This window comes from Mesoplodon bidens (assembly GCF_964165515.1).
Source record: "Mesoplodon bidens genome assembly, chromosome: 3".
In the NCBI taxonomy this organism is placed as follows: domain Eukaryota; kingdom Metazoa; phylum Chordata; class Mammalia; order Artiodactyla; family Ziphiidae; genus Mesoplodon; species Mesoplodon bidens.
Window position 1 is genome coordinate 27,163,159 of NC_138178.1, and position 27,517 is coordinate 27,190,675.

General features: G+C 42.8%; 1 long non-coding RNA gene across 1 annotated transcript; it reads right to left on the bottom strand.

The window, feature by feature from the left end:
- Window positions 1-13,499: 13,499 nt before the first annotated feature.
- LOC308613812 lies at window positions 13,500-23,648 on the bottom strand. Its single transcript, XR_014015323.1, has 3 exons — window positions 23,492-23,648; window positions 19,897-20,015; window positions 13,500-13,568 (listed from the first exon to the last, which is right to left on the bottom strand). It is a non-coding gene; the product is annotated as an uncharacterized lncRNA (long non-coding RNA).
- Between the last annotated feature and the right edge of the window lie 3,869 nt (window positions 23,649-27,517).

Here is a 27,517-nt window from a genome sequence, read left to right on the forward strand (position 1 = left end):
GCACCCTCTTAAGAGGACTCACTTGATAAAGAATAGCTCTTGATTCTGTGTAACCCAACTGAGGGGCACAATCGAGGTGGAATAGTCACACTTGGACCAGATTCTCTAAAATCTGGTTTGTACCGTTCGGTGCCTATGGCACCTCCTAAACCTCTAATCACATGGGCATCGATCGTTTATTTTCCAAAATACATTTTAAGCAGAAATGTGCCTAAGGAGCAGACTCAGTAAGTTGGGTGCTGCATCACATCCCTACACGCACACAGCTAGGATGAGTTTGCTGAAGCCAGTGGGAGCTACACCCTCCCACTGGGACTGGTGGTTCAGCAGGGCTGCCTGAGCATCAGTCTACCTTTGCTTGTCAGGTGCCATGCCATTCCCCCAAAACAAATAACTCAAGAGTCTTCGAAGTTCTACAATTACACCCTGCTCATTCCAGAAGTTATGCATGTATCTCATGCTTTGCGCATTTACTCAGTAAATCACATAACGTAGCTTCGTGTGTTCAGATATAAGTTCCTTAAAAGCAGGTGCCGTAACTATGCTCTTTCAGCCCCGTATGGCCAGCACATACACAGTTTACAAGAGGAGCTCAAGCAGTCAGGAGCTCGAGACATCAGATGCAGTGAAGTGTACATTGAAAAGCTGCCGGCTGTGGTCTGAGTGTCTGTGTCTCCCTCAAATTCACATGTTGAGTCCTAACCCCCAAGGGAATGGTGTCAGGAGGTGGGGGCTTTGGGAGGTGATGAGGCCATGAGGGTGGAGACCCCATGATAGGATCAGTGCCCTTTTAAAGGAGACCCCAGAGAACTCCCTCACCCCCTCCTCCACATGAGGACACAGCGAGAAGATGCTGTCTGTGAACCAGGAAGCAGGTCCTCACCAGACACTGAATCTTCAGGTGCCTTGGTCTTGACCTCCCAGCCTCCAGAACTGTGAGAAATAAATGTCTATTGTTTATAAGCTGCCCGGTGTTGTGTTACGGCAGCCTGAACAGAGTCAGTCAGTGCCCTTCCCACCATATCAGGTCTTGTTTTCCTGAGACGAGCATCCCAGACCTTGTGCCCTCAGCCTACTGTTTGAGACTCACCCCCACCTCCCCAGTGCTCTAATAACCAAACCCCTGCCTTTCAGAACACGCCCACATACGCAGAGCCAGCTTGTGTAGCAGCTCCAGGCACACCAGGCACTGAGGTGAGGATGAGGACACAGACCTAGACTTCAGGGAACTCCCAGCCCTCCTTGTCTTTGCTTCAGTCCCATACTTGTATCCTCCCAGAATGTCCTTCTGGAATGTTCTTTAAGACTGTCTCCACCTTTTAACTCCTTTCTAAATGAACTCAAATCATGTCTTGTTTATGAGGGCTTTTCTGCGGCTGTAATAATTAGTCTTTCTCTCCTGTCATCTCCCAGATTATTTATGATGTTGTGGCCATTCTATTTTGTATTAGAGAAAATTGCAAAGAGTTTATCTTCCTTTTCATAATGCAAGTTCCTTGAGACAAGAACTGGATTTAATTAATTAATCAGAGTACCTAGGTACAGGCCTTACATTCATTCACTTATCCATCCATTCATTTTTTTTCTTTTCTAATGAAGTATTTATTAAGGGTCTAACATATTTTCTGTGCTCAGGAAACAGAAAAAAAATCTAATTGCTTTTTCAACGTCAGCATGTGACCTCTGCAGTTCATAGACCAACAGCTAAACCTAGAGGAGCAAATGAGACAGTCTTTTTCTTTGGAGTCATCGATCCCCTCATATTTCCACATACAATGCTAAATTGTGCATAAAATAAATACCAACAGTATGTAAGAGATGAGAGAGAGAGGTTTGGACTGGAGTTGTTGAAGATTTCAAGAAGATAGAATGTTTGTCCGGGGTGTGGGCTGATCCTTGAATAATGAGTTGGATTGAGAAGGTTATTCAAAGGGAGAAGGAGGAGATCAAAAGCTCCAGACGCTCAGATGTGCTGAGCAGAGGAAGCGGAAACCGGAAAACCAGAGGAGGGCTGCTGTCAGGAAGATGTACAAAACTTGCACGGGTAGGATAAGAACCAGACTTAAGACTTTGAAAGACGAGACTTTTTTTTCTTAATGGAAGTATAGTTGATTCACAATATTATGTTAATTTCAGTATTCAGTTAGTGATTCAGTATTTTTGCAGATTATATTCCATTATAGGTTATTATAGGTACTGGTAATACATCCTGTGCTATACAGTGTACTTATCTATTTTATACATAGTGGCTTGTGTCTGTTAATCCCATACCCCTAATATGTCCCTCCCCCATCCCTCTTCCTTTTGGTAACCGTAAGTTTGTTTTCTATATCTGTTGAGCCTGTTTCTGTTTTGCATATACATTCATTTGTATTATTTTTTAGATTCCACATGTAAGAGAGAGCATACTGACTTATTTCACTAAGCATAGTATTCTCTAGGTCCATCCACGTTGCTGCAAATGACAGAATTTCTTTCTTCTTATGGCTGAATAATATTCCATCGTGTATATGTACATCTTCTTTATCCATTCGTCTATTGATGGACACTCGGGTTGCTTCCATGTCTTATGTATTGTAAATAATACTGCTATGAACATTGGGGTTGGGGTGCATATATTTTTTCAAATTAGTGTTTTTGGGTTTTTTTGGATGTAAACCCAGGAGTGGAATTGCTGGGTCCTAACATGTTGCTAATTTTAGTATTTTAAGGAACTTCTGTATTGTTCTCCATAGTGGCTGAACCAATTTACATTCCCACCAACAGTGCAGGAGGGCTCCCTTTTCTCCACATCCTCCCCCACACTTGTTATTTATAGGCTTTTTGATGATGGCCATTCAGACAGGTGTGAGGTAATACCTCACTGTAGCTTTGGTTTGCATTTCTCTAATAATTAATGACGTTGAACATCTTTTCATGTGACTGTTGGCCATCTGTGTGTCCTCTTTGGAAAAATGTCTGTTGAAGTCTTCTGCCCGTTTTTGATTGGATTGTTCAGTTTTTTTTATTGATTTGTATAATCTGCTTGTATATTTTGGATATTAGTCCCTTGTTGGTTGCATCATTTGCAAATATTTACTCCTATTCCATAGGTTGTCTTTTCATTTTATCGGTGGTTTCCTTTGCTGTGCAAAAGCTTTTAAGTTTCATTAGGTCTCATTTGTTCCTTTTTGCTTTTATTTCTTTTGCCTTATGAGACAGATCCAATAAAATACTGCTATGATTTATGTCAAAGATTAAACCCTAAGCTAAGGTGTTGAGTCTCTAAAAGTGGAAATTCAGGCAATGACTCTGTTTATTCTCTTTCCTGGCTGGTTCAACCTGGTCCCAGAAAAATCCCCGTCCCCATTGGACTCCTCTCATGTCTGAGCCTCCTTCCAGGCCTCTGCAAATTCCTGGGGTGACCGATCGGCCCCACTCACTCCTCACTCCCTCGGCACCCTCCTAATTTCAGTATTTGAGGCACGACATGGGGGTGTTTGAAGGATCAGAGAGGTAGAACAAGGATATTTTCAGTTGTTTAGCAGTTTTTTCTTCACTCCCTCTTTCCTAAGCTCACACAAACCTGTCTTCAGGTTTTCTCCTCCTTAGAAATCTGAGCGACCACAAATAGATACCATATGACGTCTTGTCTCACCTGTCCTCTCACGCAGCCTCTGAGCAGGTGACGTTATGCTCATCACAGAGCTGGGGAAGTGAGCAGGCAGATGTAGCAGTGTGCCCAACTCACATGGCACACACACAGCTCACGTCCACAGGGAGGTGCAGCTCCCACCGGGCGGAACCAGCCTGGGCCCCCGCTTCTCTCGCCATTGCCTTTCCAAGGCCCACTTACCCTCTGCAAACACAGCTTGTTTAGGTCCATTGAAGGTGTTGGAATGGGTGCTCTCCAAAACCCCCACTGGATACGGATTTCCTTCTTCCTCTCTTCCTCATCTTTGCCTTTCCAAAAAGACCAGTGAGGAGAGGGGATCAGTAGAAGAATTTGGAACAAAAAATGAGTTACGGTCCACCAACGTTAGAAGGAAGATTTTGGTTTTTTCCTCAAATTACTTGAAGTAATAAAAGAATGTAAGAGTCATGGGATTTGGGGAGCAATGTTTTCTTTTTCTTCCAAAACATTTACTTACAGTGGAAGTGCTGAGATTCAGCCCTAAAGAGAAATGAAGTTACAAGACATAAGGTTTAAAATGGCTGTGCCTTACAATATAACATCAGTATTTTTAAAGTAATTACATCAATTTCCTTCCGATTGAAAAAATGTTAAATCAGAATCTTTGTAGGTGGTGATATGCAAGTCCATTATTGTTTGGATAATGCACAACAGTTGTTTTCATAATTTAAAAAATAACATTTCCTGGGCTTCCATGGTGGCACAGTCGTTAAGAATCCACCTGCCAATGCAGGGGATGCAGGTTCGAGCCCTGGTCTGGGAAGATCCCACATGCCGCAGAGCAACTAAGTCCTCGTGCCACAACTACTGAAGCCCGTGCGCCTAGAGCTCATGTTCCACAAGAGAATCCATGGCAATGAGAAGCCCACACTGCAACAAAGAGTAGCCCCCGCTCGCCACAATAGAAGAAAGCCCTTGCACAGCAACGAAGACCCAACACAGCCAAAAATAAAATAAAATAAGTTAATTAAAAAAAATCTTTATAAAAAATAACATTTCTAAAACTTGCTTTAAAGCATTTACATAAAGTAGTTGTGTGATTCTTTTGCCATATCTATAAAGAATATGTATATATATTTTTTTCATTTAGATTAATTTTTGCTTAGATGCATTCTGATGATTTTCTTGCCTGATACTCTCTTGAGAAAGCATTTTCTATTGCTTAAGAAAAAAACTATAATACACAGTGCATAATAACATTCATTTAGATTTTTCACCTTAACCCTATTTTTAAATTTGCATTACTAAAGCAGAACCTACCAGTAAAATGAAAGGAAAAGAATAGACTACTGCATTTACAGAATATATTTCTAATTTAAGAAACATTTTCTGCATTCTGAACTATAAGTGTGGATTATGTACAAATTTCATAGGATTCAGATACTAAGAGTAGATTTTCTGATACCATGTGAATCTAGTTTCCCCACTTTAAAATATCAAGTGGTCTCCTTTAGACTTGGTATCTGCTGAGATGCTTTCCAAGAGTGGCACTATAGGAACAAAATTTAACTGTAGCTATTATACATGAAAAGAAAAACCCTCTCATGTTTTGAGAGGAAACAGGAAAAACAGCATTGAGTTAGTGAGGAAAAAGCTGTAGGTCTCTGTTTTCGCTGCTTCTTATCTCACAGCTTCGTTTGTCTGTAACACCAGTTCCCTAGTAGTTTCAGGGTTTCCACTTAATGATGCTGAACGTAACACACCTACATTCACTGTATCTCCAGGAATGACTCTCATAAAATAAACATCCAACCATATTAGAATAAATTGTGTGTCTTTGTTAATATGGATTCATAGGAACCTAAATATATTCCTGATACATAAAATGGACACATTTCTTTTTTCCATTTGCTGGATCCGAATTTGAACTTACCAACTGAAAAACTTGAAGACTGTAAACCTGGAAGCCCATGATATTCCAGGCATTTTGGGAAGGAGAACAAATCAAAGTAGCCCAGTCGAGGGCCAGTTGTAGACATGTGTGAGGATTATGAGTACATATTCCAGTTAGCCTGCTGACATCAGGTATGAGGTTGGCCCCAGGTTTAATGAACTTTGCTCATGTCAAATATACCAAAATCCATGGGATTAGCCAAGTCTCTGTTGAGCTAAAGCACCTGGGATTTCTACCATCCATATGTTTTCATTTAAGGGCCCATTTACCCCAGGAAAGCTCAAAGGAGAGTTCCAAAATACATTGCTGTAACATTAAATTTATACAGTTGGCTTGCATTTAAGCAGTGCGTAGATGTTGCACATGATATGTGTAAACCCTTTATTAGCAGTGTCAGCTGTTGACAAATTACATGTAATTCTGGCGTTGCAGGAAACTCTGCATATGCTGCACAACTGCTTCTGTCAGTGGGGAAAGCACAGCCTTTCATGGGCTGGATCAATGGGCACTGCAGAAAGGACCTGATTTAAATGACACTGGCCACCTGTGAATATCTGTTAGGCTCCCAAACTGCTCAGATTTGATTCCTAATCTGCAAAGAAACCTTCCTACCCGGTGGCTCCAGGCCGCTCCTAACTCTGCACTTTCATGTCTTGGAGACCCAGATGAGGGAGAGGCCTTGCAGGGCCGTTGCTGGCATCTGACCAGCGATCCATAAGCCTCTTTCTTGGTCTAAAGAGATGTAGCAACAGTGGCTCTGTTATGGCAATCCCGTGCTTACTGTCCTCACACTCCAAATGCTAGGTCAACGGGAGCATAAGGAACGGAGCCATCAAAGAAATCAGTTGAAAATCTTGAGTTGAAAACACCCACAGATCGCACAGTCCCCATCAGGGCTTTTCCCAGGGGAAAAGGGCCTGGAAGGAGGCTGGGACACAGCCAAGAAGGCTGCAGCCTGCTCCGTGCCAGGTGGCTCTCTCTGAGTTCATCCTGGGAGTCATGGGGACTCCCAGGGAGACAGGGAGGCTGGAGTGGCTGGGCCTCTCACAAATCCCGGTGAGCACTGTGATGAGGATGTCCCTGGGCTGTGTCCTTGGAGGGCGGAGAGGAGACACATGTTCAAACGCCTGTGGTGCCGAGATGAAGGGTACAGGATGCAGCAGACCGAACAGGGGAAGGGTGTGGGTCAAGGTCCAAAGACGTTCACGTGCAAGTAAGGACCCAGCACACAATCCTGTCTGAGGAGCCAGATTCCCACCCCGTGCAAGCGCGTAGAATCAGCTATCGAAGAATGGAGCCATAACCATGGCACTTGTAGGAACTTTAAAAGTCTGATCTGAGAAAACCAAGTCTGGGAAGTACTCTCAAAAGCATAGTGGTCCATTAACCTAGGTGGACGACCTAACAGAATCCCTTGTGAGTCTGAGCAAGAGGCAATAGTGTTAAAATCCAATTTTAACAAGAACCAACCAGGTCAGAATGGACCAAGAGAAATCAGTCATTTATGGACAAAAGGAAAACTACATTTAAAAAAAGGACATGATTTTATCACCTTGCTGCAACTTCTTACATATGACTCAAGTCTTGATAACAGATCAAACCATTAACAACTTTCTGGTTTCTTAGGTAGGCACTGCTTGACTACAAACCTACTGCAATTAATTAGATCAAATGGATTTAACAGAGTCTTCTGCATGACCTAAAAGAAGTAGATGACATCCATCTTACTAGATGGCGATTCCAAATAATCCCACTTTGCTGTGGTGTCTCATTTGTTGTTTCCCCACATAGGAGTACAAGTATTTCAAGATGTAAAGTGGGAAAAGCTGATGTTGCATTCTCAGGTTTGTCTCATTATGTTTTCACTTTCTTTGCCACCCTTCAGATTACAGGGTGGGGGAGAGGGACCAAGATGCTGTCTTGAACCTTCTCTCTCCTTCCTCTTGAGAAAGAAAACCAGCCCCTGCCATCCTGGACCTGGTCTGGGACTCTTAGCGAGGCCTTGCTGTTCTCCCCGTGAGTATAACAGCTGCACTGCATGTCAGCATCAGTCCAGGCCACCCCAAGACCAGGATGCAGCAAGACAAAAGCAAGACCTCCTTGTGGTCATTTCTGAACACTGAAAAATACAAGCATCATACAAGCCACAAAAATGACCAGTAATGCCATTTTCCTGGCAAATAGGAAAGACTGCTACTTCTTTACTAATTATAGCTTTAGTCTTACTATTGTCTGCTCTGCTTCCAGATAATATTTGTGAATCTCCCCAGTAATAAAATTATCCCCGCCTCCTGACAGCACCCAGTCCAGAGTAGACCCCCTCTCCCTTCAGCCATCTGCAAACCCGCCTAACGTAAGCCCAATCCTAGGAGTCCTTCTAATACCCTCTTGCTGAGATACCCCCTTCCCCCAGGGTGGGTTGTCCCTTGATGCAGCTTCTTTGACCACAGCGGTGTCCTGGTGGTCTTTGACTGGAAGCCGTAGGCCCCGTGCTCCTCCACGGGCACACTCAGTCACTCACAGCACTTCAGCCCGTCTCCAGGGGGACAGCTCTCCAATCTCTGTTTCTCGCCTTGACCTCTTCATTGGATTATACTCAGGTTTTCAAATGCCTGTCAAATATTCCCAGATGCCATGTTGCTAGAAATCCAAATAAAGTTTGTCCCAGACTAAACTCATCATCTTTTCCCCCTTAATGTCTTCTCTGCTTCCTGCAGCTCCCATCTCACATAAATCTCTGGTCTCTCAGGCTCTAAGTAGGAAAGGAAACCTATAGAAGAGCTAAAAGTTGCTAGATAACGTATCAGGAACACCAAAGCCCTTAACCAAGTGTGAAATTCTGCTCGAGTATTGTCCAAAAAATTACTCTGACACTTGTTAAATATGGTAAGAAAGTCTGTTCAAGAAGGGACCACTGCAATGGGGTTTTGCAGTAGGGGAGAGAGATCGGACTCAACCCTAAATAAGGGCATGTGGAGATTTACTAGCAAGGAGCAGGGTGGGGGTCAGTGGATGGAACATGACATCAGAGCTGGGGGACTCTTGCTAGCACAACTAGACTGGATTCTTGCAGAAGGCAGGTGATGGTTGGTGATGAGGGTGATAAGATATCAAGGGTGGAGAATAAGGAATTTGACCAGATATTGATGGTGGGAGATTTTCACTAAACTGACCCACCAGGATTCTTGCTAAAACTGAACTAAGCTGCCGAGGGTCAGAGCCCAAGTTTAGGGCCTGGTCCAGAAGAGGCCTCAGAGGAGCCCAGCCCAGGTTTGGTCAAGGAGACAGTCTTTGTCAGTATATATGGCTTTATTATTCTTAATTTCATTTTCTTCCAATTTCAAACAAAAACAACAGAACAGCCAATGTTCAAAGTTCAAGAATATGGCAACACAAGATGATGATGTTCTTCGTATGTGAAGACTTAATTTGGGGGGAAAAATTGCCCAAAGCAGCTGTTTTCTTCCCATATGTTTCTGTTTAAAACCCTGAGAAATCCTAGCTTTGTAAAATTCATACTGACCTGTCCTCACCATTTGAATGATCCTTCCATCAATGTAAATAGAGGGAAGATGCCACTTACTGAAACGTTAGTCGCAGGCGGCAAGAATGCTATGTTCTTCTCTCATGTGCACCTCTCTGCCCAGGTCTTCAGTTCAGCGTTGAAAAGATACTTTTCCTCCTGCTTTATATTCAGCTAGGACATGGGTAATAGCAGTATTTGACAATAGTCTTATAATCTGAACAGATAGTTTCTGAGACTGGATTTCCATCAGAATCACTGGAGGAGTTCTTTTTCTTTCATCTCATTTTTTTCTTTTAAGAAACATAGATTCTCAGGTCCCCACAATGTGCACCATCCCTGAGATTCTAATTCAGAAGATTTGGGACTTGAGAAGCATGATCTGTAAATGAAAAACACAAAACAAGAAACTCTCCCAGGTGATATTGATGACCAGCAAGACTTAGAAATTACTTACTAAATAAAATGACTTATATTCTGGACATTGTCATTGGGTCAATACAATACATTCTACCTTACTACCCTTTAAAACGTGAAAATAAAATATTACTTTTTGTATAAAAAGTTAAATACTAGATAAAGCAAAATATTTAGAATGCTCTCTGTAAATGTTTAAAAATAAATAAAATCCAGTGTATGTTTCTTTCAATTTTTATCAAGGTGTTTCATTCATAATATTAAACAAAATTTCTTTTAAATACAATTTTTCTTAAAGTATCTCTTAGAAGCCCTTCCTAAATCTTGCTTCTGTTCCTAAGCTTCAGGGCAGCCCTTATGAATAGTTCTTTTTTAAAAAACAAAGATGGGTGAGCTTTCTCTTGCCATTTCTGTTCTGCTTTTCCTGATGGCGGCTGGTTTACCATCTCTTCCAGATCCTGTGCACACCTCCAGTAACCAATTAAAAAGATAGAATTTACTTTCACCAGATGGTAAGGTTCTTGGGGGCAGAATTATGTCTGTCCTTTCATTACTGTGTCCCCACTGCATTTAACAGCATCTGACCCGGAGTATGTGTTGACTCTTTGTTAAGGGGGTGAATGTACAAATTTACAGTCAAGTAAGTGGACCTGATCTTCATGTGAGCAGCACAAATCATGACTGTCTTTTCTAACCAGAATGAAGTCATTTGTCCTCTCAGAAGTAAGAAACGTACCTAACCCGTCATATAAAGGGAGTCTCTCTGACATCAACTATGATTTGAAAAGTTTATGACAGTGCTATCTACACAAATATGAGATCATGTGATGTCAGTAAGTATTGGATCACTGGTCACAAGTGTATGTCTGGCTGCCTTGGAAAAGTTAGTGTAATGTAAGAAACAGGCACTTCTGAAAAGCTAGATTCAAGACTCATATTTGTCACTAATTTAATTGCATGAAGTTTTACTCTACCTTTCAGCTTTACCGGCCTCAGTTTCTTCCTGTGCAAAATACTTCTAAGGAGTAGGTTAAATTAAAGTTAACATTCTTAGCAATTCAATGATCTTTTCTTAGGAGAAAAGTTTAAACCACATGGCAGAAAGAATAACATAAATCCAGTCTTTTTTTTTTTTGGTAAAATATAGAAAAAAATGAGATGCCTATAGTCATCTGTTGATTTTTATGTAAAATGTCTTTTTCTTTGTTACTTTTCTTATTCTCATCCCTGTATTCCTCTTTTTACTATTTCAGTATCTTACACATGCTTCTATGAATTGCCTTTGTCCCATGATCCTGTGCTTATCAATCCTACGATTTTCCTTTTCTTTCTAGATTTTAAGATTGGGGAGATCAGACACCAGGCTACTTTTATTTCTTTATCCACAGTATCTGATATAATATAGGAGCTCAATACAACTTTGATGATGAGATAAATGAATAAAGAAATACAAGAATGAAGAAATGGATTGTCAATGAGAAAACAAAACAACAAAAGGAGCTTACCACTATCTCAGCCTTTGAAACTTGGAAACATTTTATTATATTTTATATTTTTTAATTGTAGTAAAATACACATCACAACATTTACCATCTTCACCATTTTTAAGGGTGCATCTCAGTGGCATTAAGTACATTCACATTGTTGTGCGACCATCACCACTTCCATCTCCAGAACTTTTTCATCTTCCCCAAATGAAACTCTGTCCCCATTACATACTCCCCATCTCCCTGCCCCAAGCCCCTGGCAACCACTGGGCCTTGGGTTGCTTCCACCTTTTGGCTGTTGTAAATAATGCTGCTTTGAAGATAGTTGTTCAAATATCTGTTCAAATCCCTGCCTTCAATTCTTTTGGTTAAACACCCAAAAGTGGAATTGCTGGATCATACAATAATTCTATGTTTGATTTTTTGAAGAACCTCCATACGGTTTTCTGTAGTGGTTGCACCAATTTACATTCCCACCAACAGTGTACAGGCTTCCAATTTCTCCACGTCCTCACTACACTTTTATTTTCTGGGTTTTGATAGTAAGCATCCTAATGAGTGTGAGGTGGTGTCTCATTGTGGTTTTGATTTTCATTTCCCTGACGGTTAGTGATGTTGAGCATCTCCGCATGTTCTTATTGGCCACCCGTAATACTTTATTTTTTTGATGAGGCGTTTATGGTAGTCAGCCCCATAGATGGTTATTTGAACTTTTTTTTTTTGCGGTACGGGGGCCTCTCTCTGTTGTGGCCTCTCCCGTTGTGGAGCACAGGCTCCGAACGCGCAGGCTCAGCGGCCATGGCTCACGGGCCTAGCCGCTCTGCAGCATGTGGGATCTTCCCGGACCCGGGGCACGAACCCGTGTCCCCTGCATCGGCAGGCGGACTCTCAACCACTGCGCCACCAGGGAAGCCCTATTTGAACTTCTTAGTCAAACAACTTAGTTGCTGTATTACTGCCCTGAATGGTTTGTTACTCTCACACGATTACATGTTGACCAGCTGTCAGTCTGGTGCCCGGAGCTTTGCGCCTGTCATCTCATTTGATTCTCCCCCAAACTGGGAGTGGCACATGCTGGTGTCCCCATTTTATAGACGAGGGTAACACAGGCTAAGTGACTTCTCCAAGGCAGCATGACTAGTTCCCAGCCCTGCTAGAAATCAAGCTCTCGGCCTCTGACACCAACATAGTTTATTTGGGTGAACAAGTTGTGCTCACTGTGTTGATAAGCCTCACAGGCACTCACTCAACACTGTGAAAAAACAAACCCCCCAACCACGTAACTGCTCTTTCCTACTTAGATCATCCCAAATAGGAGAGACCCCCGATGATGCCATGTGTGTCACAAGGAAGCCCTTTCATGTCAGGGCATCCTAACCCTGACTGGTACCTGGGCACTTCACTTATGCTGACACGCAGCCTAAAAAAGCTCTTTACATTTTAATTCAGATGGTCCTTCAGCTTGATTAATGCTGTTAAGTAAAATGCTGTTACACATGAAGGAAAAAAATAAATAAAAGGACCTAGCTAAGCGCTTTTTTATTGGCCTTAGGGCAAGTTCATTAACTATGCTGGAACTGTTTTGTGTAATTTATGCATTATATGCATGTACGCGTAGTACTGGATAAAATAGATCATTGACTCAATTAATGATAGCAGTGCCACCTCCCCTACTGGGTTTAGGAATCTATCAGAGTTTCTGATAAATCTAGTCTTCAGTAGCTTATGCATGGGAGCGACCTTCCATCGAGAAACATATATTTGGGCTTGGAAAAGGTCGAAGTGCCCTTTTATAAGCAGAAAATGACTGAATCAGGATCATTAGCAGCTCTGAGTAATCCTATTGTTCAATCTTCCCCTCCTGCCCTTCCTGCCACCTTAGAACTGTATTTGAGACCAATTTCCTCAGCGTCTTCCTTTTCTGCTGGTTTAGCAGTCTCACTGTATTTCTTCTGGGTCAAAAAGCATTTTTAAAACGTTTTTGCACCAGGGACCAGTTTCGTGTAAGGCAATTTTTCCACGGATGGGGTGAGAGGGTGGGTTCAGGTGGTAATGCAAGCAGTGGGGAGCGGCAGATGAAGCTTCGCTTGCTCGCTCACCTGCCACTCACCCCCTGCTGTTCAGCCCAGCTCCAAACAGGGTCTGTGGCCCGGGGGTTGGGGACACCTGTACTAAACAATCCATAGTCTTTAAGTAATAAATCATCAATACCCACATTTAAAACAACCAGAACAGACTTTTACTCAGTTAACTAAAACATAACTAAATCCATCAGTCTAGTCTTTAAATTTTTCATTTAATCATCTTAAAACACAGGAAAAGAATGTGTTAAATAGCAGATGAATTCCAGGAGTCATTATTAGAAACCCATAGTTCCATTGGTCTCACAAGTCCTAATACTTAAGCTAACCTTGAGGTAGGGGTTGCATTTGTACAGATGTTGGGGGGAGTTGGAGAGTGTATCTGGAAAAAGGCGGGGGATGAGACTGCGTCTCAGGGAGGCTGCTCTGGAAGACCGGGGACAGTCACAGCGCGCTGCCAGGTAACGTGGTACCACAGCTTACATTCGCAGAGCTTCAGCAAAAAGAAAGAGGAAAAGTGATGTATTAATTTCTTTAGGAGACTGACATAAATATTTTGCACCATAAAATATATAAGAAGAAATTTGTGTGAGATTTGCAGCAAAAAAAAAGCTCAGAACATTTATAGGAACAGAAATTGACAAACAATATTGATGAATATATGGATTACATAACCTTTCTTTTTAAATAAACATGGCTTTCAGCCTAAAAGTAAAAAAGCCATTGGCACAAAAGGCCTTGGATTTTCCTGAGCCTAAAATATTTGGAAAGCACTTGAAGGAATTTCCTGAACCTTCTGCTACACTCAGTAATCCCTACCTAAGCTACTCTTGAGTAAACTATTTTGAGAATGACTCATCCTGTACATACACTTGCCTCCTTTCAAAACACCAGCCCTCTGTTTGTATCATCTTTAATTTCTTTCATCAGTGTCTTATAGTTTTCTGCATACAGGTCTTTTGTCTCCTTAGGTAGGATTATTCCTAGGTATTTTATTCTTTATGTTGCAATGGTAAATGGGAGTGTTTCCTTAATTTCTCTTTCATATTTTTCATCATTAGTGTATAGGAATGCAAGAGATTTCTGTGCATTAATTTTGTATCCTGCTACTTTACCAAATTCATTGATTAGCTCTAGTAGTTTTCTGGTGGCATCTTTAGGATTCTCTGTGTATAGTATCATGTTATCTGCAAACAGTGACAGCTTTACTTCTTCTTTTTCCAATTTGGATTCCTTTTATTTCTGTTCTTGGGTTGGAAGAATCAACATTGTGAAAATGACTATACTACCCAAAGCAATCTACAGATTCAGTGCAATCCCTATAAAACTACCAATGGCATTTTTCACAGAACTAGAACAAAAATTGCACAATTTGTGTGGAAACACAAAAGACCCCGAATAGCCAAAGCAATCTTGAGAAAGAGAAATGGAGCTGGAGGAATCCGGCGCCCAGCCTTCAAACTATACTACAAAGCTACAGTAATCAAGACAGTATGGTACTGGCACAAAAACAGAAGTATAGATAAATGCCACAGGATAGAAAGCCCAGAGATAAACCCACATACATATGGTCACCTTATTTTTGATAAAGGAGGCGAGAATATACAATGGAGGAAAGACAGCCTTTTCAATAAGTGGTGCTGGGAAAACTGGACAGCTCCGTGTAAAGGAATGAAATTATAACACTCCCTAACACCATACACAAAAATAAACTCAAAATGGATTGAAGACCTAAATGTAAGGCCAGACACTATAAAACTCTTAGAGGAGAACATAGGCAGAACACTGTATGACATAAATCACAGCAAGATCCTTTTTGACCCACCTCCTAGGGAAATGAAAACAAAAATAAACAAATGGGACCTACTGAAACTTAAAAGCTTTTGCACATCAAAGAAAACCATAAACAAGATGAAAAGGCAATGCTCAGAATGGGAGACAATATTTGCAAATGAAGCAACTGACAAAGGATTAATCTCCAAAATTTACAAGCAGCTCATGCAGCTCAATATCAAAAAGACAAACAACCCAATCCAAAAATGGGCTGAAGACCTAAATAGACATTTCTCCAAAGAAGATATACAGATTGTCAAGAAACACATGAAAGAACGTTCAACATCATTAATCATTAGAGAAATGCAAATCAAAACTACAATGAGATATCGTCTCACACTGGTCAGAATGGCCATCATCAAAAAATCTAGAAACAATAAATGCTGGAGAGGGTGTGGAGAAAAGGGAACCCTCTTGCACTGTTGGTTGGAATGTATATCGATACAGCCACTATGGAGAACAGTATGGAGGTTCCTTAAAAAACTAAAAACAGAACTACCATACAACCCAGCAATCCCACTACTGGGCATATACCCAGAGAAAACCATAATTCAAAAAGAGTCATGTACCACAATGTTCATTGCAGCTCTATCTACAATAGCCAGGACATGGAAGCAACCTAAGTGTCCATCGACAGATGAATGGATAAAAAAGATGTGGCACATATATACGATGGAATATTACTCAGCCATAAAAAGAAATGAAATTGAGTTATTTGTAGTGAGGTGGATGGACCTAGAGTCTGTCATACAGAGTGAAGTAAGTCAGAAAGAGAAAAACAAATACTGTATGCTAATACATATATATGGAGTCTAAAAAAAAAGGGTTCTGAAGAACCTAGGGGCAGGACAGGAATAAAGATTCAGACGTTGAGAATGGACTTGAGGACACGCGAAGGGGGAAGGGTAAGCTGGGACAAAGTGAGAAAGTAGCATTGACATATATACACTACCAAATGTAAAATAGATAGCTAGTGGGAAGCAGCCACATAGCACAGGGAGATCAGCTCGGTGCTTTGTGACCACCTAGACGGGTGGGATAGGGAGAGTGGGAGGGAGGGAGACACATGAGGGAGGAGATATGGGGATATATGTATATGTATAGCTGATTCACTTTGTTATAAAGCAGAAACTAACACACCATTGTAAAGCAATTATACTCCAATAAAGATGTTAAAAACAAAAACAAAAACACCAGCCCTTTTCACCAAGCCAGCTGCAGCCATGAGAACGGATCTAATCTGCCCCTTGAACTCATTCAGGATCATGAAGTCCCATCCCAGCAGAGGCCAGGAATGGTGCTGAGGTGGCAGGGTTGGGTGGCGCCTGGGTCATCTTCTAACCGTCTTTGCAAAGGTCCTTATCAGCCACTGAGATGAAAGAGCTGGGCTTAGAGGCCAGACAGCTGGATGCGAAGCTGGCACCTTCTCTTACTTGCCATGAGATCCTCACCAAATTTGCAGGGCTCAAAGCAAAGTGAAAATGTCGGTTCCTCTGTTCAGAAAGCGTTAAGAATCTCCAGACAGCGAGGGCAGAGCACTGCGCCAAGCCTGGACTGTCTCTGAGGTTCCTGTGTCCTTCAGCACAGGGATTTTTCTACCTCAGCTCCATGTCTTCACCCACGTAATTCCCCATGATCTGTCTGCATTACTGGGCCGTGGGAATTAGGACAGTGAAGACAGCTCTCATTTACTAAGCTCGAACACGCCACAGTTTCTATGCTGAGCTTTCTACCTGCACTGTGTTTAATCTCTACTTGATGCCCCCCCCACACGTCTCATGTCAGATGCATAAATTATCTGTGGTCCCTGAGCGATGGGCTCACCATCAGCAGCTCACTGCTCTTCAGTGACAGAGCAGGACCGGAACCCGGTTCTTTCTGTATCCAGCTCTGCTTTTCATCACCTGCCCTGCCCTCGAGAAAAGCTGATTCACAAGCAAAATCCTGTCCTCAATTCCTTGCCCTAATGCTTTTTTTGTTTTTTAGTACATTGATTCACCTTGGAAAAATTTTTGTAAATGAGCAAATAAAGACTGATACCGTGACCCTCTGAAAGCAAGGGTGCAGATGCAGGCGACTACATCTGCAGGGAGGGGAGGTGGAAGCAGGAGAGCATAGGTCCCATGAGCCCAGTTCCCTAGAATTTGGTCCAAGGAGTCCGGGGCCATCCTTTCAGCTGAGAGGTCCCCTGTTCCTCCTTCTCCTGCCCTTGTAAAAACAGGAAGCTTTGTTACATCTATAACGCCTTTCATTTTCTAAGCTGGGTTGATTCCTGATAAGCATTCCTTTTAATTATTCTTTAATGTTTATTGCCTTTTCTTATCAAAAAATGATGGCATGTTTAAGAATTCTGTCTTTTTTTCTTTTTCTGAAGGAAATCATTGGTCCTTCTCTCCACCCACTTCCTGCATTTCTGCCGTTTGTGAAGTTGAATTTCTGGGAGTGGGAGGGGACCTGACTCCCCAGGACAGTTATACTGGAGGTGAATCTGGAATCTGGCTGGGCTTCCAAAACCACTCATCTACAAAGAGGTTTTATAGCCTTGTAAACAGCTGTGGCAGCAAAAATCTCCCTGTTCAAATGATCAAATAAAGTAAGATAGGACTAATTTGATTTTTTTAAGTGGGCTTTTAGAAAATAAAAAATCATTAACCCTAATTAGGTTTAAGTTGCCTATTTAACTGGCTAATTTATTTATAACATATTATTTGTATAGGAATGGCATTTCCACTATACACCTCTGTGTGCAAATAACCAATTTCAGTAAACTGGGTCTATGTCTGATGAGAGTGTATGTCTGTCCTTCATCCAGAGAGCAATTCCCTGTCCTCCTCCTTTCTTATGTCATTAACCTGTGCAATAAGGTCCTGTTCTTAACCACATTTCCACATACTACAGCCCACCCAGAGCCTGACTCAGTGCCTGAGTCGCAATGCATCGACTCCAGTAATAGGATCGCAGGTCTGATGCACAGACTTTCTCATTGAGTTTTTCTTTTTTTTTTTTTGGCCACACCACGTGGCTTGCAGGATCTCAGTTCCGTGACTGGGGATCGAACCCCGGCCACGGCAGTGATAGCACCAAATCCTAACCAGTAGGCCACCAAGGAACTCCCTCATTGAGACTGACGGGTGCAGTGTCTGCTTTTCCCTTGCAGACCAAAGTAAGGGTTTTTGTCTTACATGTTTATCTCTGAGACTGTCAGCTAATAATGTAGTTCTTCCAGGTATGGGTACGACCTGAAACTATAACTGAGTCACTGAATACCTCAGAAAAAGGAAGGCAAAAATGTCCAGGACAGACTGGCCTCATCCTCATCCCTCATGAATTATCCGTCACAGCAGTCGCTACCGAACAGAGACTCTCCAGCTCCCCGTAGAGTTCCACACAAACTTTCTTCCACCCTCACCTGTAAAATTTTAATCCAGATGTTTCTTGTGTCTTAAACATAATCATAGCCATGGGAATTCCTTGCCAAAATCTTGTGATAGTCTTTCCTACTACATTTTAACTCAATGTCCTCTTATTATATGCTCAGACTTGTGGAGAGGATTTGTTCACTGTCTCTTGCCCATGATTTTTTTTGTTTTTTTGGCTGCTTTGGGTCTTTGTTGCTGCCTGTGGGCTTTTCTCTGGTTGTGGTGAGCGGGGGCTACTCTTCCTTGTGGTGTGTGGGCGTCTCATTGCAGTGGCCTCTCTTGTTGCGGAGCATGGGCTCCAGGCACGCGGGCTTCAGTAGTTGTGGCACATCGGCTTCAGTAGTTGTGGTTTGCAGGCTCTAGAACGCAGGCTCAGTAGTTGTGGTGCATGGGCTTAGTTGCTCCGCGGCATGTGGGATCTTCCCGGACCAGGGCTCGAACCCGTGTCCCTTGCATTAGCAGGTGGATTCTTAACCACTGCGCCACCAGGGAAGCCCCCTTGCCCATGATTTTGATCTTCAGCTGTGATTAAGTCTCTTAATGTTCACATACAACGTTATTTTATGACAAAGAAAAATATTCACAAAATGTGGTTAAATGAAAAAAAAACTCATATTTCTGGGGGAAAGCCAGCAAAAGGGGGGAAACAAGGCAGTTAAATAATTAAATATATGGAGAAAGTATAGTGGGAGGATGACACATGCCAACATTAATCATCACTGCCCCAGGTCCCAGAAGTAAGAGGGTAATCTGTTAGGTTTCTTGCCATATTTTGAAAGCTCTGAACATATTTTGGAATTATAGCATTAATGTTGTAATCATTAAAATACTACAATAAATTGAATAAAGAGATTGATTAAAGTCAGACCAAGGGAGCATTCTGAACCTGAGTTCAGACCCTGGTGGGCTGATTCTGAATTGGTAGGTCCTTCCGTGCTACACTTCCCTGTCTGGGCCATGTGCTCACAGGCTGCTGGGGGAGGAAAGGAGGGTGCGATTCACTTCTCTCCATTTCCAAATGCCCTACTGGGATCAGAATTACTGCCTAAATGACCAAATAGCTTGACGTGTGTTAATATCAAAAGATCTAATTTTAGCTAACAGGATATTAATGTGTGTTAATATCAAAAGATCTAATTTCAGCTAACAGCAATCAGTAGGGCTGGGGTTAAGGTTTGATTTGAAGAGGGAGAGGATGCGTAATTATGGCCATACCTTTGCTAAGACTGGCTTGCCTTATTCTAATTATAAATCTTTTTAACAAATTGCCACTGTGAACACTAGTTTAGGTCAAGTCTTGGCCATTGAATTCAAGAATTCCCAACATAATACCAGCTACATGCTAGACAGACTGTTTGATTCAAATTAATTCAGTGTCTGAATCTCAAATGATTTTCCATCAAAGGGATACTCCTAAATTCAGTCTCTCACCCATCCCTTAACAATTCCCTCCAGAGAGAGAGACAGAGAGACAGAGAGAAGGAAGTGAGGAAGGAAAAGCCCATTTTGTAGCATTTGTCCACTCACCATCCATGGCCAATTTCAAGCCACCATGGTGACATCACTGACCTCAGAGCTGGAAAGGAACGTGCGCCGTGGGCCCTCCTGAGTTGGTGTGAACTAGTTCCAGCACATCACTGGATACAACTCCAACGTTGTTGCTGAGGACTTCCTGAATTTCAACCTCTCTGTAAAAACAGAGGAGCTACATGTAATCAAAAATTGTATTACAAATCAAAGAAGATCTAAATAAGAGGAAAACCATGCTGTATTCAAGGATTGGAAAATCCAACCTAGTAAAGGTACCATTTGGCCCCAAATTGATCTCTGCAATTCCTATCAAAATCATAGCACGTTGTTGTGTAAATATAGACAAGTCTACTCTAAAACTGATATGGAAAGAAAAAAAACCTAGAACAGTTAAAACAATTTTGAAAAAGGAGAATAAAGTGAGAGTATGCACATTACTTGACTTTAGGAATTGTTAAAAAACTACAGTAACCAAGACAGCATGATGTTGGCAGAGGGATGGACACATAGACCAATGAAAGGGAGTAGAGATCCCAGAAGTAGGCCCACACAAACACACCAAACAGATTTTTGTTAAAGGAGCAAAAGCAATTTAATGGAGGAAAAGTAGTTTTTCAAAAAATGCTGCTGGACATTTGGGTTGGTTTCATCTCTTGGCAATTGTGAATAATGCTGCTATGAACATGGGTCTGCACATATCCCTTCCAGACCCTGCTTTCAATTTTTTAGATAAGCAAAATATGGTATATACTCACAACGGAATATTATTCAGCCTTAAAAGGGAAAGAAATTCTGACACAGGCTATAACATGGATGAACCTTGAGGACATTATGCTCAGTGAAGTAAGCCAGTCACAAAAGGACAAATACTGTGTGAGTCCACTTACATGAGGTACCCAGAGTAGTAAAATTCTTAGAGACAGAAAATGGAATAGTGGCTGCCAAGAGCCAGGAGGTGGAGGAAATGGGGAATCCTTTTTAATGGGTACAAAGTCTCAGTTTGGGAAGATGAAAAACTTCTGGAGCTGGATGGTGGTGAGGGCTGCACATCAATGTGAATGTACTTAACACCACTGAACTGTTCACTTTAAAATGGTTAAGATGGTATATTTTATGTTACGTGGTGGAACTATAACATATATAGAGAGAAAAAATAAAAAACAAAAACCTTGACCTAAACCTCATGCTGTGTAAAAATTTAGCACAAAAGGAGTCATAGATTTAAATATAAATATAAAACTGTAAGACTTCAGGGAGAAAAAATAGAAGACAATTGTCTCAGGATCTAGGGCTGGGCAGAGTTCTGAGACCTACAACAGCATGAGCCATAAACAGAAAAAAATAATAAAGTGAATTTCATCAAAATTCAAAACTTTTGTGTTGTGAAAATCCCGGTTTATGAGGATGAAAAGACAAACCACAAGCTGGGAGATACTATTTACAAACCACATGTCTGAGAAAGGACTTGTATCTGGAAGATGGGAAGAACTCTCAAGTCTCAACAGTGAAAAAAACAAATAACCCATTTGGGAAGTGAGCAAAGACGTGAACAGACATTCACTGAAGAGGAGACATAGGTGGCAAATAAGCAATGTAGGACACTTACATTGAAATAGTCATAGCACCAAATGCTGGCTGGCAAGGATGCAGAGAAACTGAATTCCCATTCATTGCAGGTGGGGATGAATGTGGTGTGGCTGCCCTGGAAAACAGCTTGGCTGTTTCTTGTAATACTAGCATGCACTCTCCCTAAAACCCAGCAGTTGTGCTCTTGGGCGTTTATCACAGAGAAATCAAAACTGACGTGCACAGAAATGCTGTACATGAATGCTCATAATGGCTTTCTCTGTAAGAGCCAAAAAACTGGAAACAACCCAAGTTTCCTTCAGTGGGTGAAAGGTTACCTACTGGGGTTCATCTGTAGAATGGGACCCAATGCACCAATAAAAAGGAACAAACCCGTGGTACACGCAGCAGCCTGGATGGACCCCAGGGGCATCCTTCTTGGTGGAAAATGTCAACCTGAAAAGGCTCTATTTCTGAAAGATTCCATTTTTGAAACCTTCTGGAAATAGCCCTAGAGATGAAGAGCAGGTCAGTGGTTGCCAGGGGACCGTGATGACGCAGATATAAAGGGGCAGCTGGAGGGGCTCCTCTGTGATTGTGATTGTGGTGTTGGTTACAGAGATTATTCACGGGAGAAGACAGCCTGGGACACACACACACACACACACACACACACACACACACACACGGCAACTGTGTGAAGTAAGGGATGTGCTGATTATCCTGACTGTGGTCACCATGTCACAATATATACTTATATCAAAATACCACGTTTTACACCTTAAATTCATACAACTTTTATATGGTCAATGATATCTCAATAAAGCTGTAAAAATAAAACCCCAAAAAAACTAAGAAAAACATAACTTAAATGTGTTATTTACAAAACACATCTAGGTAAGCTTTATTTTTAGGAGAGGTGGGGCTGATGCCCTGAAACCCACAGCAGCACAACCCGAAGCCCCAGGACACTTTCCACAACCCGAAACGCCGGGACACATCCCACAGCACAATTCCTTGGCGTCAGATACTATTTACTAACGTATCTAAAGTGACCCTCTTGAAAAAAATATTTTGGTCATTTATTCTGATTTTCCGCTTTTTGCTGTACTCAAAGGCTTCTACAACAGCGACCCAAACCTCCCAAGCCTCTCTTGGGTGTGTCCTTTTCTAAGTCAGATGCTCCACCTGGGGCAGCTCTGGCAGGGAGGATGGGGTGGAGGACAGAGGATGGAGGCGCCACAGGACAGCTGAGCATGGGCTGGGGGCAGGGTCTCCAGGACCCTGAGGTTAAGCTGGGACCCGACAGCAGGAGAGGAGCCCCTCCAGAGAACAGCAGAGGGGGTGCCCCTTCCCTTCTGCTGGGGGCGGTTCCTCCCAGCCCCTTCCTCTGCTCTGCCCCTCCAGGGGGCATCCACTTGGCCTGGGGCCCCCCAGCTCCAAATTAGCAGCTGTCACTCTCCCCTCCCTCTGCCCCTGGCAGTATCCTGCCATTGTGCTGGCAGCCACAGGCCACTAAATCGGATGAATAAATAACCTTCTGATTCAGAAATGTGACACACTTGGCAAGGGGCAAATGGTGCATGTTTCGCTAAGTGTGAAAATATTGTCAGGGCTACTACAGAGTGGAGACAAGTTGCAGAAATGGCATACAAATGTCACCTAGAGAGCTTCCTGGGAAATGCATTCTGAAAACCAACTATTAGGTCTGCATGTGGCTCTTAAAAATGTCTTATTATTGATATTACTATTAAATTCATCTGAGAAGTAACCAGAGAAATGTCCCCACATCAGTTACTCTGCAAAGAGAGACCCAGGGATAGAAGCAGGAATGAAATCTCTGTCTCAAGGAGGGGGATTCCCTTTAATTTTAGAAGAAAAGGGGATACAGAAGATATGTCTTAGATCTAAATTTTTGTCTTCCAAACTGGTTTTCAGGAGATAAGTGTCTATGATCCTTCAGTGGATAATAAAGCAGATTGTCTCTGACCTGCACGGAGCCGCACCACCAGCTCACACAGACCCTGCATGAAACACAGCCCTGCACAACACACGAGGGTATAATTACCGTCTGTGCAAGTCCGTCCTTGGAAATTCAGTTGACGCCGAGCAGAGAGCACCACCAGACAGCCATATGGCGTTCCCTCTCCCACGGCGATATTTTTATTCAGAAATTACCGTGCAGGCCTTGATTTTTGGCTGCCAGATTCCTAAATCTGCCTTGTGAGGCCTCCTTGCCGTGCTGCATCTCAAGAGCTGCCTTTGGATACAGGGGGAAATGATTCATAATTGAACCAAAGAGATTGTTTTAATGAACTTGCCCCAGGGGATATCAAGCTCCTTTTTATGAGCAAGTTTAATGAATCATAATGAATTTCATCATACAAACAATGTGGATCCACCATAAAGAAGACAGGAAGTGAAGTGGTCTGCACTCGAATGGGAAGAAGCACAGGGAATTATTTGGAACCCACGGGCACAGAATGAAAAGAGAGTGTCATATATGGAGCTTAAATATTGGGAAGGGGGTATATAAATACAACATACATGACCTCTAAAGTAATTTCAGCAAAAAAAAATTCTATGTACAAATTATTTATGGCACTCTTTTTTTATAAGGGCTCTTACAGCTTGTTTTCAAACTTTGTTTTTAAGAGAAAAGGATTCCTTCCCTTTAAGACCCTGTTCAAATGTCTACTCTGTGGTGTAATCTTTTCCAGACCCCCCTTCCTGAGTCTTCAAATATCTGGGCTCCCCCAGCCCTGAGGCCTTGGCTCTGCAGACGCAGTGTGATGGCACTGCCTCTGCCCTCAGACTAGGTCAGGAACTCCTAAGGTCAGGGAAACATGAAGCGCTACCCTCCCCTCGAGGAACTTAACCCAGCGGGAGGCCGACAAGTGAGCAATTACATAACACATTTTTGTAGGTTGCAGTGATGGAAGGAGTGTGGGGAAAGTATTTTGCCACCTTGTCAAACAGAACAGGCATTATGGAAACTATATTGATGTGAAACGTGATAGGGGTGCCTGCCCACCAGGAACACGCCGGATCCCTCTTTGTCCTGCTCTGTGCCCCAGGAAGCTCGTCCTGGAGTCTGCAATAATGGCCTCCCTGGCTCTGGGGGAGCCCCCAGTGAGAGACGGCAGAGGGAGATCTGGGGGTGGGGGGCGAGAGCGTGGGGCTCCTCACGCCCCTGCCTCCGCAGTGTTGGCCTCGGGTGCCTCCCAGCCCTTGCTGGTACCTTTTCCTTTCCACACCTCAGCGTGCAACCCCTCTGTTAAACATCCCTTAGTTACGCAGCTCTAGCGGCTCCCCGTTTCCATAGGATGGATAAGAATGAGCAGATGAGAGGTGGTGCCGGGCAGTGGGCACAGCTCAGGGGGAGAGTGCTTGGCTTCTGGTGAGGTGTCAAGCAATTCCATTGCCTGGGACACAGAGCTGAAGAGGCCCAGGAAAACCAGGGAGCCAGCAAGATACGTGTCGGGGATCCTGGGTGCCCTGCTGAGGAGCCGGGAGCTTACCCTAAAGCCTAGAGGCGGATTACAGGGTGGACCAGCGAGCAGTTGCTCCAGGAAAAATCTTTGGAAAAAGCTGGAGAGACACTGTGCACTAACCCTGGTTTCCTCTGTTTTACCGCCTTACGCGACTGGGAAGCGACAAAATGGTTTAGCGAAATGTCATCAACCCCCGCTCAGCCAGTGCAAACCAAGACTTCGGAGGCATCTTTGTGATGCCTTGTTCTGGACTTTCAGTACAACCGCAGAACATGCCAAAAATAAAAATAAAATTTAAAAAAAGGACACTAAAGTAACAAAAAATTTGTTTAAAATAGGGAAAGACAGTTCTGTATAAGATGATTAGTTCGTTAATATTTAGAGCATCTAGTGAATCCCTTATTGTATACAGAACAGGCAATAATCTTTGTTAAAATCTTTGTTAACAGGGTTTCTTTCTCCCTCATTAAATAAATGTTGAACAAGTTTTAAAGAAAGTGGATTTGAGGGTTGCCAGGTTACAGGCTTAAATGCGGCACTTGTATGTCTCATGCCGGTCCTGCTAAAAGATAAAGGGAACTCATCAGAATGTTCTAAGAAATGGGTTGACCAGATTCATTTCCATTTTAGGAGGACTGTGTGGCTCCTTGAGGAGAACGGTTTGAATTTGGACCGGCTGATGAGGACCTTGGACTGGGGCAGTTAGGAGACTGTGGTCTTTATCCTCATGGTGAACAAATGCAGGTGGAAGCAATGGAGTTGATGACAAGGACTGTGGAGGGAAGGGCCGTGAGGGCTCCAGGACGGCCCCAAGTCCCAGTCTGAGCACCTGGGGGAATGTCAGTGCCAATTCTAAGGGTGTGTCAGGGCCCCTGACACCAAACATCTGGCAATTGGGAAACTCAAACATATGGGAAAAAAACAGGAAGGGGAAATATCTTTATTTAAATATCCTAACTACAAACATTTTGGTCCCTTGGACATGCTATTTCTGTCTGGACATTTAAGAAGTGTGTGGGGCTTCCCTCGTGGCACAGTGGTTAAGAATCCGCCTGCCAGTGCAGGGGACACGGGTTCGAGCCCTGGTCCGGGAAGATCCCACATGCCGCGGAGCAACTGAGCCCGTGCACCACACTACTGAGCCTGCGCTTTAGAGCCCGTGAGCCACAACTACTGAAGCCCGCGCACCTAGAGCCTGTGCTCCGCAACAAGAGAAGCCACAGCAATGAGAAGCCCAGGCACCACAATGAAGAGTAGTCCCAGCTCACCGCAACTAGAGAAAGCCCGTGCGCAGCAACGAAGACCCAATGCAGCCATAAATTAATTAATTAATTAATTAATTTAAAAAAAAAAAAAGAAGAAGTGTGTGGCTATTTTTAGGTTGTATCTGCTTTCCCGTGGTTTCGTACCTAGAAGAGATGAAAGCTGCTGGCATTCGGGTCACATACCTTCCCTGGAAAAGAAAGAAAATGCAGTTGAGTTTAGGACTCCTTGAATAATGGGATTAAAGACAGGAAGCTGAGTTGACCACAGTGAAATAAAGAACGATGGCACAAAGGTGAAAACAGGAAGTGTCTGGTGGAGGTGTTAGGACCGCAGGCAGGGCAGGGGGGCTGGGCCGGTGCCCAGGAGGGGCGTGGGCTCTGAGCACAGCATATGCAGCTGCAGAACCGAAGGCGAGGTCTGGGGTGCTGCTCTTGCTGTCTGGGATCCAGAGGCCTCCATGGGACTCGAGGCAGAGGGTATGTGGTTCTTCCTACCAGCAGCGTGCAAGAATTTGTCTCTGAGGTTTTTATATACAATATGCAGCTTGTGGGGGGGGGGTTGGGGTGAGAAGCAAGAGGGCCTGGGTTACTGCTTTTAAATTATGTTGTTTTTTTGGGAAGAGAGACTACTTTTTAAAAAAAACTTTTGGTGGTAAAGAAACTTATCATGTAAAATCTGCCACCTTAACCATTCTAAGTGAATAGTGTGGCAGTGTTACCTAAATGCACATGTTGTACAAAAGATCTCCAGAGCCTTTACATCTTGAAAAACTGAAACTCTGAGCCCATTAAACAACTCCCCATCCTCCTCCCCTTCCCCATCCTCCTCCCCCTCCCCCGACCCCCAGAAACCACCACACTGCTTTCTGTGCCCATGAATTTGACTATTTTAGGTACCCCACATGAGTGGAATCACACAGCATTTGTCTTTTTGTGTCTGGCTTATTTCACTTAGTATTATGTTCTCAAGGTTCATCCATGCTGTAGCCTGTGTCAGGCTTTTTCCTTTTTTAAATTGAAGCATAATTGATGTACAATATTATATAAGTGACAGGTGTACAATATAGCGATTCACAATTTTTAAAGGTTATACTCCATTTATAGTTATTATAAAATACTGGCTATATTCCCTGTGCTGTACAATATATCCTTGTAGCATATGTATTTTATACACGGTAGTTGTGTCTCTTAATCCCCTACCCCTATCTTGTCCCTCCCCCTTCCCCTTCCTTCTCCCCACCGGTAACCACTTGTTTGTTCTCTATATCTAGAATTTCTTTCCTTTTTAAGGCTGAATAATATTCCCTTGTATGGATAGAGTACATTTCCTCATAA